Genomic DNA, 19,596 nt, shown 5'->3' on the forward strand with positions numbered 1-19,596 from the left:
GCCAACACTCCACACAATGTCTCAAGCATAAGCGTAACTATTAAATACTTTTGGAATATGTAGAAAATGGTGAACCTGGCCTTTTTTGTGTGAGGATTTGAGTATAAGAGGGGGATTTTATTTTCTGCAATGGTATGGGGCCTTTGTCAGACTGTAGCTTTGATTTTCTTATCTGAGGAATGATGTCATGGAGATATACAGCATGGAAACAGACCCAACTTGTCCAGGCCAAGTTGCCATTTGCCTGCAACTGGCCCATATCTCTCCAAACCTTTCCTATCCTAGAAAGGATGTCCTTGCAATCGAGGCTATCCAGCAAAGGTTCACCAGATTGATTTTTGCAGAGACTTGACTTATGAGGGGCAGATCGATCAGGCTCATATTGACCAGAGTTTATATTCAAAGGAGATCTCATGGAAGCCTACAAAAGTCTAATGGGCCTAGATTATCTCAGAATCAGGAGGGATTTCCTGCTGACAAGGTATGTGTGACCAGGCTTTGTAAGGCACTGGTCAGGCCACATTTGGAATATTTTGGGCACCATATCTGAGGAAGGATGTGCTGGCACTGGAGAGGGTGCAGAGGTTTACAAGAATGTTTCCAGCAATGAGAAGGTTATCCTATGATGAGCATTTGCCGGCACTGGGCCTGTACTCGCTAGAGTTTAGAAGAATGAGGGGGAACCTAATTGAAACGTACAGAATAGTGAAAGGCTTGGATAGAGTGGATGTGGAGAGGATGTTTCCACTAGTGGGAGAGTCTAGGACTAGAGGTCATAGCCTCAGAATTAAAAGACGTTCTTTTAGGAAGGAAATGAAGATGATTTTTTTTAGTCAGAGGGTGGTGAATCTGTGCCACAGGAGACTGTGGAGGCCAAGTCAGTGGATATTTTTAAGGCAGAGATAGATTCTTGATTAGTACAGGTGTCAGGTTATGGGGAGAAGGCAGGAGAATGGTGTGAGGAGAGAGAGAGAGAGAGAGAGATAGATCAACCATAATTGAATGGCGGAGTAGATTTGATGGGCCGAATGGCCCAATTCTACTCCTATCACATGACCTTATGACCAGGGGTCGCAGACTAAGGATGAGGGGCAAAGCATTTAAGACTGAGGAGCAAATTATTCTTCCAGGGAGTGATGAATTCTCTACCACAATATGCTGGAGGCAAATCATTAGATATATTAAATAGGGGGTAGGACAGAGTTCATATGATTAAAGAGATTAAGGGATATGGGGAGAAAGCTGGAATGGGGACTGAATTTGTATGAGTAGCGATGGTCATATTGAATAGCAAAGCAGGCTCGAAGGACTGCATGCCCTGTTCCTGCTTTCCCTGTTTCTATCAATAGTTAAATGCAATAATTGAAGTTAATTGTTGTCCCTGGGATAGGGAGATAATATTTGAACCATCTGTCAATATTTGTACAAATTCAAAAATCGGTCCAATGACTACTTTGATTACATATTCAGCTGGTATTTTCTGAGTATGCTAGGATTAGAAAATTAAACAGCTGGGCAGTTTTGATTCGTGGAACTGTGCTAGTATCAGATAGTGAATGTGGCTGATCATTCTTTTAAAAACCTGGTTATCTTTAAAGTTGTTGCTCTAGTTCTGGCATTCAAAGGAGCAGACTGCTACACTGGTGGGCAATGCATTGTGCAGTTTCATGCTTATTTGAGGTGTAGTATTTGAATTCAATTAGATATGTGGTCTGTGGTTTTAGTGGTAGGAATGTCAATATTGTAGATTAGTTCAAAGAGATTTTATGCCAGGTACGTTTTTCAGTTATGCAGTTTTAATGCTGAATATGAATTTATTTTGCAAACTTATATGCATTAAGTCCCTCTGCCCTCTCCCCCTCCCCTCTCCCCCCTCCCCTTCCTCCCATCCTCTTCCCCCGTCCCCCCTCTCCCCTCCCTCTCCCGATCCCCCCTCCCTCCGTCCCCCTCCCACTTCCCCCCTCCCCTGTCCCTCCTTCACGCACCCCTCCCTCCCCCTTCCCCTACCCTCCTCCCCCTTCCCCTACCCTCCTCCCCCCCCCCCACTTTATCCCCCTCAACCCCCCTTATCTTCCCCCCTCCCTTTACCCCCTCCCTCCCTCCACCTCCTCCCTCCCTCGGAGATAGATTTAAAATTTAAAATGTGAATAACTTAAAAAATATAGCACCGATTTCAATTAAACTTCCATTAGCACCAAAGGGACGACAGTGAATAAGGTGGGCCTAAAATTGTTGCGCTATCGTGTACCGGTTTGGCTGTAGTTCAGGAATATACAAAGAAACAAACGAGAGTTGGTATATAGATATTGTCATATGTACCAAGATACAGTGAAAAGTTGCGTGCTAAACAGTTTTACATTAACCAGTGCTAACCAATTTTACATTAGCAGTTAGGCCAAGTAACAAATGGTGGCATGGTGGCACAACGGTTGAATTGCTGCCTTACAGCGCCAGAGTCCCAGGTTCGATCCTGACTATGGGTGCTGTCTGGAGTTTGTACGTTCTTCCCATGACCTGCGTGGGTTTTCTCTGAGATCTTCGGTGTCCTCTCACACTCCAAAGATGTACAAAGATGTAGGTTAATTGGCTTGATATAAATGTAAATTGTCCCTAGTGTGTGCAGGATAGTGTTAGTGTGTGGGGGTCGCTGGACAGTGCGGACTTGGTGGGCCGAAGGGCCTGTTGCTGCGCTGTATCTCTAAACTAAACTAAACAAAGGGGGATCATTCCAACTTAAAATAAAGGGATAGAAGGAAGAGAGGACATATGTTTAAGGTGAAAGGAAAAAGATTTAATAGGAATCTGAGGTGCATCTTTTTCACATAAAGGGTGGTGGGTGTTTGGAACGAGCTACCAGAGGAGATAGTTGAGTCAGGGAATATCCCAACATTTAAGAAACAGTTAGACAGGTACATGGATAGGACATGTTTGGAGGGATTTAGAACCAATGCGGGTAGGTGGGACTAGTGTAACTGGGACATGTTGGCCGGTTGGGCCGAAAGGCCTGTTTCAACGCTGTATCATTCTATGACTCTATTCTATGAATAAAAAAATGAGAGATGGGGAATATGTACACTGCAATAATAACTAGAGAATTATGATTTACGTCTTGACAATTCATTTCCTACTAGACCAAGTGGACCTGTTGGGCCCAAACCTCTCCTGCATTGGTGCAGCACCCTCTCCTCCCCCACTCCTCCCTCCTCCCCCCACTCCCCCTACCCTCCCTCCCTTCTCCCCCTCCCTCCCCTTCCCTCCTCCTCCCCCTTTCCTCCCCCCTTCTCTCCCCCTCCCCCCCTTCTCTCCCCCTCCCCTTCTCCCCCCCTCCCCTCCTCCCCCCTCCTCCCCCTCCTTCCCCTCCCTCTCCCCCCCTCTCCTCTCCCCTCCTCTCCCCCCTCCCTCCCTCCCTCCTCCTTCTCCCCTCCCTCCTCCCCCTCCCTTCTCCCCTCCCTCCACCCCCCTCCTCCCCCTCAACCCCCCTTATTCTCCCTCCCTCCTCCCTCCCTCTGTCCCTTCCCCCTCCCTCCCTAGGAGATAGATTTAAACTTTAAAATGTGAATAACTTTAAAATATAACACCGATTTCAATGAAACCTCTTCCATTAACACCAAAGAGATGACGGTGAATAAGGTGGGCTTTAAATTGTTGCGCTATTGTGTACCGTTTTGGCTGTGGTTCAGGAACAAACAAACAAATAGACGAGAGTTTTAGTATATAGATGCTGATTATTATTAACTTGTCATAAACAGAGTTTTCACAATGAGGACAAGGACAATCACACTGCTCACAATCACAAGGACAATCACAGCACCCCCCCCTCCGCCTTCCCTCCCTTCTCCCCCTCCCACCCCCTTCCCTCCTTCTCCCCTCCCTCCTCCTCCCCTCCCTCCTCCTCCCCTCCCTCCTCTTCCCCTCCCTCCTCTTCCCCTCCCCTCATCCCTCCCTCCCCCTCCTTCCCCTCCTCCCCTCTCCCTTCTCCCACCTCCCATCCTCTCCCTCCCCTCCCCCCTCTCCCACCTTCCATCCCCTCCCTCCCTCCCTCCCTCCCTCCCTCCCTCCCTCCCTCCCTCCCTCCCTCCCTCCCTCCCTCCCTTCTCCCTCCCTCCGTTCTCCCTCCCTCCCTCCCTCCCTCCCTCCTCCCCCTCCCTCCTCCCCCCCCTCCACCCCCTCCTCCCGCTCAAGCCCCCTTATTCTCCCTCCCTCCCTCTGTCCCTTCCCCCTCCCTCCCTAGGAGATAGATTTAAACTTTAAAATGTGAATAACTTTTAAAATATAACGCCGATTTCAATGAAACCTCTTCCATTAACACCAAAGAGACGACGGTGAGTAAGGTGGGCTTTAAATTGTCTCGCTATTGTGTACCGTTTTGGCTGTAGTTCAGGAACAAACAAACAAACAAGAGTTTTAGTATATAGATGGTGATTATTATTAACTTGTCATAAATAGAGTTTTCACAATGGGGACAAGGACAATCACACTGCTTGAACCTAATGAGATTAAAAACTGACTCAGTCCATCAAATCAACATTGGCATCCATGAGGGGTGGATACTGTTGGCCACAGCAGCTGTAGAATTGTACCCAACCAAAACATCCTGGGCCAGTGGAGGAGGGAGACTTGTGGGAGGCATTGACCAGAAAATCAATTAGAGAACAGACACACAAATAAAATGGCCATAAGTCATAGGAGCAGAATTAGGCCATTTAGCTCATTGGGTCTACTCTGCCATTCAATCATGGCTGATCTATATTTCCCTCTCAACCCCATTATTTGTGTCATCTGCAAACTTGGAGATGTTACATTTAATTCCCTCATCTAAATCATTAATATATATTGTAAATGACAGGGGTCCCAGCACCGAGCCTTGCGGCACCCCACTAGTCACTGCCTGCCATTCAGAAAAGGACCCATTAATTCCTACTCTTTGCTTCCTGTCTGCCAACCAGTTCTCTATCCATGTCAATACCATGTGCTCTAATTTTGCACACTAATCTCTTGTGTGGGACCTTGTCAAATACTTTTTGAAAGTCCAGATACACCACATCCATTGGCTCTCCCTTATCCATTCTACTTGTTACATCCTCAATAAATTCCAGAAGATTCGTCAAGCATGATTTCCCCTTCATAAATCAATGCTGACTTTGACCGATTTAGATTTAGATTTAGAGATACAGCGCGGAAAAAGCACCGATCCCGTCACTGCTTTCCAAATGCGCTGTTATAACATCTTTAATAATCAACTCAAACATGTTCCCCACTACCGATGTAAGGCTAACTGGTCTATAATTCCCCGTTTTCTCTCTCCCTCCTTTCTTAAAATGTGGGGTTACATTGGCTACCCTCCAGTCCACAGGAACTGATCCAGAGTCGAGAGATCATTGGAAAATGATCATCAATGCATCCATGATTTCTAGGGCCACCTCCTTGAGTACTCTGGGATGCAGACCATCAGGCCCTGAGGATTTATCTGCATTCAGTCTCAACAGTTTACCTAACACCATTTTCTGACTAATGTGGATTCCCTTCAGTTCCTCCCTTCCACTAGATCCTCGGTCCCTTAGTATTTCTGGCAGATTGTTTGTGTCTTCCTTAGTGAAGACAAAACCAAAGTGGGATGCTGGAGTCAATTATTACAGAAGTAATAACGGCGCATTTGGATCGCAGTAAAAGGATTGTTCCAAGCCAGCATGAATTTATGAAGGGGAAATCCTGCTTGACTAGTATTCTGGAATTTGAGGATGTGACAAGTAAAATGGATGAAGGAGACCCAGTGGATGTAGTGTATCTGGACTTTCAGAAAGCCTTTGATAAGGTCCCACACAGGAGATTAGTGGACAAAATTAAAGCACATGGTATTGGGGGTAGGGTATCGACATGGATAGAGAAATGGCTGGCAGACAGGAAGCAAAGACTGGCAGGCAGTAGCGAGTGGACTGTTGCAAGGAGCGATGGAATTAAAAGTAAAACTAGCAAATTTGCAGATGACACAAAGCTGGGTGGCAGTGTGAACTGTGAAGAGGATGCTAGGAGGTTGCAGGATGAACTGGACAGGTTAAGTGAGTGGGCAGATGTATGGCAGATGCAGTATAGTGTAGATAAATGTGAGGTTATCCGCTATGGCGGAAAGAACGAGGAGGCAGATTATTATCTCAATGTTGTCAGATTAGGAAAAAGGGAAGTGCAACGAGACCTGGGTGATAACATCTGTGGACGACTGCATCAGAAAGCTGCCCAGCCTAACCACCTTCTGCATGACATCCTTTATAAGAAGGAGGCCCCATGCTGGTTGCGCTCATGGAAGCCTCTGCGCCTATACATGGAGAGTCTGGATACAGTGAGCAATGCAGCACTAGCTGTCCCAGAAGGAGTCCAGCCTGGTCCCAGAAGGAGTCCAGCCTGGTTGAGACCTGGTCACCACACCCTCCAGGCAACAACCTCTGCAGGAAGGCCTGGGTTCAACTGAACAGGCTACGAACTGGTGCTGGTCTCTTCGCAGCCAACATGAAAAGATGGGGCATTGCAGACACCGACCTCTGTCCTTGTGGTCAAGTACAGACCAACAAACATGTCAATAGACAATAGGTACAGGAGGAGGCCATTCGGCCCTTTGAGCCAGCACCGCCATTCAATGTGATCATGGCTGATCATTCTCAATCAGTACCCCGTTCCTGCCTTCTCCCCATACCCCCTGACTCCGCTATCCTTAAGAGCTCTATCTAGATCTCTCTTGAATGCATTCAGAGAATTGGCCTCCACTGCCTTCTGAGGCAGAGAATTCCACAGATTCACAACTCTCTGACTGAAAAAGTTTTTCCTCATCTCCATTCTAAATGGCCTACCCCTTATTCTTAAACTGTGGCCCCTTGTTCTGGACTCCCCTAACATTGGGAACATGTTTCCTGCCTCTAACGTGTCCAACCCCTTAATAATCTTATACGTTTCGATAAGATCTCCTCTCATCCTTCTAAATTCCAGTTTATACAAGCCTAGTCGCTCCAGTCTTTCAACATATGACAGTCCCGCCATTCCGGGAATTAACCTAGTAAACTTATGCTGCACGCCCTCAATAGCAAGAATATCCTTCCTCAAATTTGGAGACCAAAACTGCACACAGTACTCCAGGTGCGGTCTCACGAGGGCCCTATACACTGCAGAAGGACCTCTTTGCTCCTATACTCAACTCCTCTTGTTATGAAGGCCAACATCCCATTGGCTTTCTTCACTGCCTGCTGTACCTGCATGCTTCCTTTCAGTGACTGATGCACTAGGACACCCAGATCTCGTTGTACGTCCCCTTTTCCTAACTTGACACCATTCAGATAATACTCTGCCTTCCTATTCTTACCACCAAAGTGGATAACCTCACACTTATCCACATTAAACTGCATCTGCCATGCATCCGCCCACTCACACAACCTGTCCAAGTCACCCTGCAACCTCATAGCATCTTCCCCACAGTTCACACTACCACCCAGCTTTGTATCTAAGGGAATGTGCTGTGACAGGACCTCCCTGCCCACCATCCCAACTTGATAACCCCCAATTAGAGACTTGTCTCACCAATTGCCACTTTTGATTGTTGTAGTTCACATAAGAAAGAAGAAGAACCTGGGTGTCCTTGTACACCAGTCACTGAAAGTAAACATGCAAGTACAGCAGGCAGGGAAGAAAGCTAATGACATGTTGGCCTTCATACCGAGAGGATTTGAGTATAGGAGTAAAGAGGTCCTTCTGCAGTTGTACAGGGCCCTGGTGAGACCACATCTGGAGTATTGTGTGCAGTTTTGGTCTCCTAATTTGAGGAAGGACATCCTTGCTATTGAGGGAGTGCAGTGTAGGTTCATGAGGTTATTCTCCGGGATGGCGGGACTGTCATATGAGGAAAGATCGGAAAGACTGCGCTTGTATTCACTGGAATTTAGGATGAGAAGCCATGATCACAATGAATGGCTGTGCTGGCTCAAGGGCCGAATGGCCTCCTCCTGCACCTATTTTCTATGTTATTCGTTTAACTTTTCTACCATTTCCTTGTTTCCCATTATAAATTCACTTGTCTCCGATTGTAAGGGAGCTACATTTGTCTTCACTAATCTTTTCCTTTTTACATATCTAAATACGCTTTTAGAGTCCGTTTTATATTCCCCGCAAGATTTCTTTCATGCTCTTTTGTTTTCCCCCTCTTAATTAACACCTTTGTCCTCCTCTGTTAAGTTCCAATTTTTTTCCTCAGTCCTCCGGTTTGACGCTCCCTCTGGCCAATTTATATGCCTTTTCCTTGGATTTAGCACTATCCTTGATTTCCCTCGTTAGCCACGGTTGAGCCGCCTTCCCCGTTTCATTTTTTCGCCAGACAGGGATGAACAATTTTTGGGGTTCATCCATACGGTCTTTAAATCTTTGCCATTGTATCTCCACCGCCAACCCTTTAAGTATAATTTGCCAGTCTATCTAAGCCAATTCCCGTCTCATACCTTCAAAGTCTTCTTTCTTTAAGTCCAGGACCCTAATCTCTGAATTAACCGTGTCACTTTCCATCCTAATGCAGAATTCCACCATATTATGGTCATTGTTGCCCAAGGGACTTTGCACATCAAGATCGCTAATTAATCCTTCCACATTACACAATACCCAGTCTAGGATGGCCTGTCCTGTAGTCAGTTCTTCTACATAATGGTTTAAAAAACCATTCCATATACATTCCAGGAAATCCTCCTCCTCAGCGCTGCTACCAATTAGGTTGCCCCAATCTATATGTAGATTAAAGTCACCCATGAAAACTGAAATCCCCACAACCACAGAAGCAAGTCTTCAGGCTCTTCAGTTCACCACACATGATTCTATTGATGGGGTAGACTACTTAGTTGAAAGGTGAAGTGCAATGACTAAATCTGAGCCGTTGAGCTAAAGACTTGGTCCAGAGTGAATCATTCTCCAGTCAGTGAAGGCCCGCTTGTATGAAATTATCGTTGTATTGGAACAAAGGCACTGTAAGAGGTGAACTTTCATGCAAAGATTATATCATCATTTTGGAATGCGTACCAGGATGCCACACAGTTCATTGGTGCTCGAGAAAGCCAAGCAAAGGTCATAGACCAGAAAAAATGCCAATTTGTGTGTAAATAATGCAGTTACTACTTCTTTTCCAGTCACAGCAATGTTGAATTGTGCCATAGAATTCTTAAATTCTGCTTGTTTTTTACTGCTTCAATGTGGGAGGCAGTAAAGCAGCTGAGGTGGAACTATCATGTGAGAATCTCACTCATTAGGGAAGTGGAAGGCATGTGTGACTCAACCTCTGCACCCCCTAGTTTCAACCTAACACTGGACCAGGTGTCATAGGATTTGTGACTGTTGTCGACTATTTATAGCATTTTGTAACAGAGTGCAAATTATATTAACCCTTAAAATATGGGAAGTATTAAAGTACCTGTTAAGCTCGAGTCAGTTACAAACTAAATAAAACTTCCGTTCTCTGGAGAACAAAATCTCATTTATTACAGTGCCGGCACTGGTAATCATGTTCAGAATTTGGTCAATGTAGCCTTATTTTGCAAACGTATTTTAAAAACGTTTTCACAAAGTTGTTCTTCAACTCTTCAACCCATCAGGTCTCTCAGTAAGAAGCCGCAGAGGTCTGGAGTAGTTCAGTGGGTCAAGAGTCAAGAGTGTTTTATTGTCATATGTCCCAGCTAGAACAATGACATTCTTATTTGCTGCAGCACAACAGAATATGTCAACATAGTGCACTGTAAACAATATGATAAACAAGAGAGAAAAATAAGTTCAGTGTATATGTATACTCACAAGTACACACACATACATATAAATACACACACTCAAAAACAAACATCTCAGGGTCAGGCAACATCTCAGAAGAACATGGTTATGTGACGTTTCAGGTCAGACCCCATAATCAGTCTGAAGAAAGCCAACAACTTCTACCAGCTAGAAAGATAAGGGTAGCAAAGGTATGGGAAGCCACCAGCTAGAAGTTGCCCTCCAGGTCACACACCATCCTGACTTGGAAAGAAATTGGCGTTCCTTCACTGGGTCAAAACCTTGGGATATGGGCCAAACACGGACGAGTGGGGCAACCTTAGATGGGGCATCTTAGTCAGCATGGAGGATTTGGGCTGAAAGGTCCATTTCCATGCTATATGACTGTCCCTAAGATTTGGAAGATGATCCATTGAATGCATAGGCTAATGAGATGACGAGGGACCCTCCCATTGTAGCCGGGAAGGGATAAGGTGAGGACAGGAGTGCAGGGAATAGAGGAAACTTGGTGGAGTGCCCTGTTAACAGTAGTGGGAATGGAAAAAATAAGATAGCTTGATGAGAAAAGAAGACATCTTCAAGTTTCTGGCATGGCCAATCTGATTATCAGAGCAGATAAGTAGGAGAATGGAATGGAGATCTTAAGGTTTTAATAATGGTCATGCAACCTGAGACATGGCATAACAGCAGCATATTGTTTGCCCTGTCCATCAATGGTCCCATTAGCATTGTGAAGCATATAAGTGCTCTGGGTGTCAGCATTTCTCTTCCTATCAACTGGTTTTCCAGCAATGTCCTCACCATGACTCACGACAGGCTATTCCAGACTGTAGCCATTGCAATTAGAAGCTGGCTTTTTCAGTGCAAAGATATCCATGGTGGAAATATGAAGTCACCACAATCAAAATGAGGCACTAACTGTCCAAAAGAGAATGTGGTGGGGGGGGGGGGGGGGGGGGGGAGGGGGGGAGGTTGCATGAGAATTGCAACTTTTCAAAACATTATTTAATTATTTGTCATCTTGATCTTATTAAAGACTCTTGTTTTACACTGCAATACTGTCTGACCCGTTGAGTTACTCCAGCTTTATGTGTCTATCTTCGGTTTAAACCAACATCTGCAGTTTCTTCCTACACTATATCTTAAGGCTGAACAGTATTAATATAAGATACAGAAAATTTAATTTAATGGATGACTATACTCACCATCACTTGATGTCAAAATCTTCAAAGAGGATGTGGCTGATAACTGCACTGCCCTTAAGTATAAGCATAATTAAACTAAATGGATCTTTTCACTCTTATTTTAGACAACACTTGAAATAAATTTCACTATTTGAACTAATTTTGCTGGTGCATGGGAATTCCAGTTGCTTGGTTCAGTATTTGATGAAAAGTGCCCATTCTTTTCTCCCTTAATTACTCGAAGATTAATTATTCAAAGAAGAATTACTCAAAGCAAGTGGAAAACGCTGCAAGTGCTCAGCAGTTCAAACAACATCACTGGGAGGGGAAACAGTCAATGTTTCAAGTCAGAGGTCTTTCAATGAGATATCTAAATATTTAACTGGAATATGTTCTGTGGTGAAAATATATTACAAATAACACAGAGCTGTGGAGGCACACAACATGCATCTGCTATGCTCAGCACATCCCAGTCGGTCAGGCAATACAATGTCACTCAATCTTTAGAACATTGGCAACACTTTCCCCTGATAAAGGAGCTTAAATATCCATTCGGTGAGTACATTATTTCACCCTATTACAGATATTCCCTCTAATCTTGTCATTACCCACCTCTGCTGCCACGTAGCCTAAATTCGGATGAAAGCTCTTTGATCTGAAACATTCCACAGATGCTGCTGCACTGAGTTTTTCCACCATTTTCTGTTTTGGTTTAGTTGAGTTATACAGCGCAGAAACGGGTCCACCTAGTCCACGCCGACCAGCGATCCCCACAATCTATCCTACACAAACTAGGGACAACTTACCATTTTACCAAGCCAATTAACCTACAAACCTGTACATCTTTGGAGTGTGAGAGGAAACCAGAGACCCCGGAGAAAACCCATGCTTGTCACAGGGAGAATGTACAAGCTACGTATCATATCATATCATATCATATCATATATATACAGCCGGAAACAGGCCTTTTCGGCCCTCCAAGTCCGTGCCGCCCAGTGATCCCCGTACATTAACACTATCCTACACCCACTAGGGACAATTTTTTTTTTTTACATTTACCCAGCCAATTAACCTACATACCTGTACGTCTTTGGAGTGTGGGAGGAAACCGAAGATCTCGGAGAAAACCCACGCAGGTCACGGGGAGAACGTACAAACTCCTTACAGTGCAGCACCCGTAGTCAGGATCGAACCTGAGTCTCCGGCGCTGCATTCGCTGTAAAGCAGCAACTCTACCGCTGCGCTACCGTGCCGCCCGTACGTACAGACAGCACCCGTAGTCAGGATCGAACCCAGGTCGCTGGCGCTATAAGCAGCAACTCTACCCCACCGCCTCTGTTTTATTTCAGATTTTCAGCATCTTCATGGTTTGTTTTAGATTATGTGTGTGTGTGCATTAGTAATAAGGAAAACAAAGGCATGTTTCATTTGCATTGAGAAGAAAGGGAATGTCAATGATAATGTGCTGACTAAAGCTGCCTAGTAAAACTGGCAGTTCAAACAAAAAGAAATGAAGCAAATTAAAAACATAAATGTACAGCCCATTATAGGCAGATGAATAAAATTGTTGGAGGAAATTGTTAACCCTACTGAATATTAGTATTTAATAATTAATTTAATTCTTATTAAGTTTAACAACAACAGGAAACCACTTTTTTTCTTCAAAGATGTATCTTTTCAATTTTTTTTCTCTAAATGCAAGAAGTAATTATTACCTTGACAACTTTGATGTACGCCCACATCACAGAAATTCACAATGTCCTCTCCAGCCCTCCCTCACTTGTTCTCTCACTGTGCTTATTTTCTCAGCTTTCTAATTCAAATGAACAGTCCTTGATCTGGAAAGTCAACCCTATTTCTGCACCCACTAATGCTCCTTGACCTCCTGAGTGTTTCGAACATTTTCTGCTTCTATTTTGGATCTGCAGCAATTTTAGATGTTATATTTTGCTCCAGTTGCCAATAGTAGTGTATTGTACAGCAAGTTATCATTGCTCATTGAACAGTAGAACATAGGAACAAGCACTTCAGCCACAAAATGTGTGTGCTGAACATGATGCCAGATTAAACTCATCTCCCCTATCTACACATGATTCATATCCCTCCATTCCCGGCATATTGACGTGTGTATTAAAAAACCACTTAAAAGCCACTATTATATCAGCCTCCGCCACCATCCCTGACAGCACTTTCCAGGCACCCAGACACTCTGTGTAACAAAAACAAAACAAAGCTGCCCCACTCATTTCCTTTAAACTTTGCTTCTCTCACCATAATGCACTACCTTCTAGTCTTTGGCCTTTACACCCCGGGTAAAAGGATCTGACTACCATATCAATGCCTCCCATATTTCTACCTACTTCTATCAGGTCTCCCCTTAACCTCTGAAGATCCAGAGAAAACAATCAGAGTTTGCCCAGCCCATCCTTATAGCTAATTATATATAGTTTGTAATGGCAGTTTCTATACCATCTCGAAATCCCACTTCGATAGCCATTACTTCTCGGGGATGAAATGTAGTTATAGCTTACGCACACGTCGCACCCTGATATGCCAAAACGAATCTTCCAAACTTCTTTTCTTCATTAATTGGTTTTATTAAAGTAGCACAAATCATAGAGTAATTCATCAGTTTCCGTACTTTATCAACTGTTTCTTCTTCAAACAATATCTAGAAATTCTTGCAGTTATTATCGTATGGTTCTTACAAAATATAGCTGGTGCGAGCGCATGGTAAAGAACTGTATGCGCACCATCCTCCGAGTCTAAACTGACCCACAACCTCTGTCGCCACGCTAGCCATCTCCCATCTAGACACTCCCCATTACACATTAAGTCACACCCACAAGCAGGCAAAAAATACATAAACTAGAAATATTAAAACATAGCCGTAACACAATGACAATAACTGAATTAAGCATAAATGGCTCCTACATAGTTTGTAGAATATAGATCTATATTTAACTATAGATCAGTCTGAAGATGGGTCTTGACTCGAAACGTCACCCATTCTTTCTCCACAGAGATGCTGCCTGTTCCGCTGAGTTACTCCAGCATTTTGTGTCTCTCTTCGATTTAAACCAGCACCTGCAGTTCTCTCCTACACTTATAGCTAATTCTCTCTTTTTAATCTAGAATCATTCTGGTAAACCTCTTCTGCTCCCTTTCCAAAGCCATCACATCCTTCCTATTATGGGCCGACCAGAACTTTAACCTCATGTTTGTAATATATTTGTGCCACAGAATATATTTAAGTTAAATATTTAGATACCTTGGCAACAATATTGAAATATGTGGCTATTTCAGGCAGGTAGGTACCACATTCTAAGGGATCTTTTTAGAAATTCAGCTTCTATAAATGATTTCAGCTACTCGGGTATATTTTCCTGTGTGTCATGGCATTACAAAATGATTTTCATTAAACTCATAAGCAAATAAGAGATGACCAAGAGATTTTGAATATACAAGGAGATACCGTTGGTATATAAGATCTAAAGTTACTTTTGGCATCTAAAAGTCATGATTCAACTTTACTGTATATCTACCAGAATGTCAACAACATTTTTATGTTGCAGTACCATAATGAGACAGGCTTACGTGATTGGTAGTTTTTAGTGCAATAAATGTACCGAGATTTTTGGAGCTATAAGAAGTCCAATATCTGAACACAGCCATGAAAAATGCAATGGACCTTGCAGCTTTGAAAATCTATGCTTTCACCTGAGAAAGTGACATCTACCCACAAAATCTAGGCCAATGTCTAAGAGAATGGCAAAGCCTAATAAAGCTGTTTATTTAGTCTGTCATACTGTGCTTGCAGAAAAGGCTAAGACACATAGCAAACATGAAATTGAAGAAACCCATCATCCAGTCAAAAAAGCACTTCATAGCCTAATTCCACCTCCCAGCACTGTCCTGTTGCCATGTAAGTCTTTTAAAATATAACGAGGGTTTCTGTCTGGTCCACCCCGTCAGACTCTGTTTCTGATCCCCACCATCTTCCCAGTATTCTTCGATCCCTTCCTTCCAGTTGGGTTATCACTCATATGTAGCTGCACTCTTATATCTCTCTGCTCTACAACATTCCCTTGGACCTTGCCATTCACTGTGAAGGTTTGGCCCTGGTTTGAATCCCCAAAATGAAACACCATGCACGTATGTGCATTAAACTCCATTAACTATTCTTCAACCTCTTTGCCCAGCTGATCAAGATCTTGCTGTGACTTTTGATAACCATCTTTGCTACCTAGATACCACCCACTTTAGTGTCATCTTTATCATTCAGCTTGGGTTTTGCAAGCACTAAGGAGCTGAGTTCCAGACACGAGAAAGATCTAAGATGTGTTTTATACTCCCTGCACTGGGCGGCTTAGTTAATTCTCTAAAGCGCAGATATCTCATGCATTGCCAACTTGTGGCCCGCATATTTAATCTGACTTGTAATTGGCTTAACATTCTGGGTAAGTATACTTTTAATATCCTGAGTGGTGCAATCCTTAGGTATTCAGTACACCCAGAGGTTTTAAGGTCAGTTTATTGTCACATGTACCAGCTAAAGTACAGTGACATTTCAGTTACCTCTGGAAAGTAGAACACTGGCAAATTGTTTTAACGTATCAAGCCAAACTATAATAAATCCCATTTTATTGCGCAATTGTGACTGTTCAAAGTTTCTTCATGCAGTGGTTTTAGTAGATGGATCTTTAGACTTTTACAATACAACGTGGAAACAAAGCCGTTTGGCCCACCGAGTCAGCATCAAGTCAAGTTTATTTGTCACATGCACATACAAGATGTGCAGTGAAATGAAAGTGGCAATGCCTGTGATCAACCAGCAATCAGCAATCACTACGTACACTAACACTATCCTACTCACTAGGGACAATTTACAATATTTTTACCAAAGCCAATTAACGTACAAACCTGTACGTCTTTGGAGTGTGGGCGGAAATTGGAGAACCCAAAGAAAACCCACGCTGTCACAATACAAACTCCGTACAGACAACAGCTGTTGTCAGGATCAAACCCGGGTCTCTGGCGCTGTAAGGCAGCAAGTCTACCTCTGCACCACTGTGCCGCCACACATTATCTAATGAAATCAGCATTAAAGTTGGCCACTTTCACTTGGACAAATAGAGACAAAGTTTCATACATTCAATGATTATGTAAATCTGTCACTGGTGTTGGAAATAAAAACGTCAAAATGGTGGCAAGATTTGCTCACATCTGCTCAGATGATGTGCATTTAAATAAATCAAATTTTAATTGAATATGTATAAATTAATTCAAACAGATAAATGCACAGCGGTTAATAAAGAAACAGGTGGTAAAAATTCTTACGTATAATTTTATAAAACCTACAAATTGAAATCAAATTCAAAAGTGATACTATAAATGCATGATTGAACATTCTCATCCATCTTTAAACTTCAATTAAATATTTGCAATTTCTATAATTGGAGATGCTCTGTAAAAACAAAAAGCCCTCCTTTTATATTTTACCAAGAAATTGGTTAGCAAAATAATTGATATGAAAAAAAAATTAGCTTGTGACCTTTTCCACTGCTGTTTACTCGCTTCACAGAGGACGTGTGGGGGCGAGGTGTTTGATTTGAAAAGAAATAGCACTCTGTAAAGTTATAATCTTGTCTTAAGATAAACATTTGCCCTCTTCACCACCCCATTACAAGACATCTGATGATCTTGCATGTTTTGATGAGGTTCTTGGGTCTCTGTGGAGAACATGTTTGGGTAGGAAAGAACTGCAGATGCTGGTTTAAATCGAAGATAGACACAAAATGCTGGAGTAACTCAGCGGGACAGGCAGCATCTCTGGAGAGAAGGAGTGGTTGACGTTTTGGGTCAAGACCCTTCTTCAGACTGACGTTTTGGGTCGAGACCCTTCTTCAGACTCTTTTTGGAACATTTTGGGGTCTTTGGTTCCACAATACTTAAACACTATATTTAACATCTGGTCCCTCTATTTCTGCACAATAAATTACTATTTGTTTTAGTTTAACAGCCAGCTTGTCGGTTTTGTTTCTGAACAGTAAAAATCAAAATTTAAAACATAACTGGGAACCTGGGTCAAGTAGGGGTTGGAGACAGAGGTTTAATCCAGAACCAGTATTCGATGTATTGGATTTCTTTCTTTACTTTCATTAAAAACATGATGGTTCCAGAAAATATTAGTTGCTCCTGTGCAGATCTACCTGTGAAATAACCTGGGCTAACCAGTAAATAACATACATTTGTGAATATTGATATCTTCCCTTCATATAGCCTCTGTTCACGAAACCTAGACTTCCATTCAAAACTATCACAAATTTCTTTTCAGACGGTGTTTTCTCCATGAATTAAAATACTTTAAAGTAGTTATATGTGAACTGTTCTCGAAACAGTGAGTCATTTATCCTGTGCTAAATAACGAAATATCCAAGAACCTATCACTCTGTAAAAAATTAAAACAAAATCCTTTCCTGCACATCGCCTATAACTTTTCCCCACATCACCTTAAAGCTATGCCCTCAGGTACTTGACATTTCCACCTTGGGAAAATGATACTTGACTGTCTACCTACCCGGTCTATGCGTCTCATAATTTTATAAACATTTATCAGGTTTCCCCTCAGCCTTCAGTGCAGGGAAAACAATCCAAGTTTTTTCCCTCGCTCATTATAGCTCTGATCAGGCAGCTTCCTGGTAAACCCCTTCTGCGCTCTCTCCAAAGTCTCCACATCTTGTCTCTTGTGGTCATCACCTCTGAAGAGTCCACCAGGGACTATACTGGAAGTATCCTATACCGACTAGGGAAAATTTTTAACACTATCCTACACCCACTAGGGACAAATTTTACATTTTACCAAGTTTTTAACCAATTTTTACATTTTACTCCAAGTGCAGCCTAACCAAAGTTTTATAACAGTGCTATATTCCTTCCATGCTTCTCATTGAATAATGATTTTCAGTTATACGTACAGCAATTTAACTTCCACAAAATGAATTTTCTCGTGGCCTTGAAAACTTTACCTTGTCATGGAAACTTGATATATTCCACACACTTGTTCTGCAGTTTGTAAAATATATTAGACTATATGCAGCTTCAGGGAAATCATTGAAAATTGCTCTTTGCAAAATATTAGTGCTGTACAATATTTGTTTGATGGACCTAATAAAACAGATTAACAGTTTTTTCTGAATGCAATTAAAACCAAAATCCCACTGCACCGATTTGGTGTGTTTATTTTTATTCTTCTGCTTCTTTCTAAGCAGTTCTTGAGTATCGACAAATATAACTTACTTCAGTTTGGTCGTCTGTGAGGTGACGAATGGGGCCAGTGTGCGTGCAGCAGACTCTTCCACGATGGGGCAGGAGGTGATTAGAAGGGCAGATGGGTGGGTGCATTGTTTGAGGTAGTGCACTTCTTTTGCTGCTTGCACAGGTCCTTCAGATTCTTAAAATCATCTCTGACACTCATTTTCTATTTTGAGCAGTCATGGGCCAGATTTTCCTGGTAGTCGGTAGGGCTGTTACACTTCTTCATAATCCTTGAATCTTTTTTACCCCTTGCCTCTGCCTGGTAATAAAATCATACAACATTTGGAAACAAACCATTTGGCCAGCATTCATATAACATGGAAACGGCCCTGTGGCCCAACTCATCCACGCCAATCTATGGGCACCTTTCTCCATTAATCCCGTTGCCTAGTATTTGTTCCTTAGCTTTCAATGCCCAAGCAATCCAAGTATTCATCTAGACACTTTCTAAATGCTGTCTGTGACCCGGCGTCAACCACACTCTCGGGCAATGCATTCCAGGTACTTGTAGCCCTCCAGGTGACAGAGGTTCCTCTCATATCCCCTCTCGATCTCTTTACCCTAAATCTATGTTCTTCAGTTATCTACCTCTGATATGTCGCAAAGTTTCCTACAGTCTATCCTCATAATTTTATTTATCTCAATCATGTCCCCTCTTAACCACCTCTGCTCGAGATAGAACAGGTGTAGCTTTTCCAGTCTCTCCTTATAATTGAATTGCTCCATTCCAGGCAACATCTTGGTGACTTTCCTCTGCACCTTATCGAGTGTTGTTACATCCTTCCCATACCTTGGTGACCTGAACGGCTTGCAGTATTCAGCTGAGGTCTGACAAACGTTTTATAAAGTTATGATTATAACCTTCCTACTTCTTTATTTAGTACCCTGACTAACGAAGGCAAGAATCCTGAATGCTTTTTGAACCCCATTATCTACCTGCATTGCCACTTTGAAGGAACGGTAAAAATTTTGTTCAGTGCCCCCTAAAACGCTACTATTTGTGATGCTTGTTCCAACCTCATTAACGCTTCCAAAATGCATCAACTCACATTTATCTAGATTAAAATTCCCCTGCCATTTTTCAGCTTATTTCACCAAAACATTGATATCTCTCTGCAGCCTAAGACTGCCTGCCATGTTACCTCCAACAACTCCACCAATCATTATGTCATTTCATAATCTTGCTCATCTTGCCTCCTACATCCACATCCAAGTCATTCACGAATATCACAAACAACAGGGGTCCCAGGATCGGCCCTTGTGGGGCACCACTAGTCACAAGTGCCCAATCGCAAAATCAACCTTCTACCATTACACT

At 42.8% G+C, this 19,596-nt stretch overlaps 1 protein-coding gene across 3 annotated transcripts in view; it reads left to right on the forward strand.

Annotated features, from left to right (window-relative positions):
- ptpn11b (protein tyrosine phosphatase non-receptor type 11b) overlaps positions 1-19,596 on the forward strand; it is a 101,291-nt gene that overhangs the window by 43,861 nt on the left and 37,834 nt on the right. The window lies entirely within an intron of this gene.

This window comes from Rhinoraja longicauda, chromosome 30 (assembly GCF_053455715.1).
Source record: "Rhinoraja longicauda isolate Sanriku21f chromosome 30, sRhiLon1.1, whole genome shotgun sequence".
In the NCBI taxonomy this organism is placed as follows: Eukaryota; Metazoa; Chordata; class Chondrichthyes; order Rajiformes; family Arhynchobatidae; genus Rhinoraja; species Rhinoraja longicauda.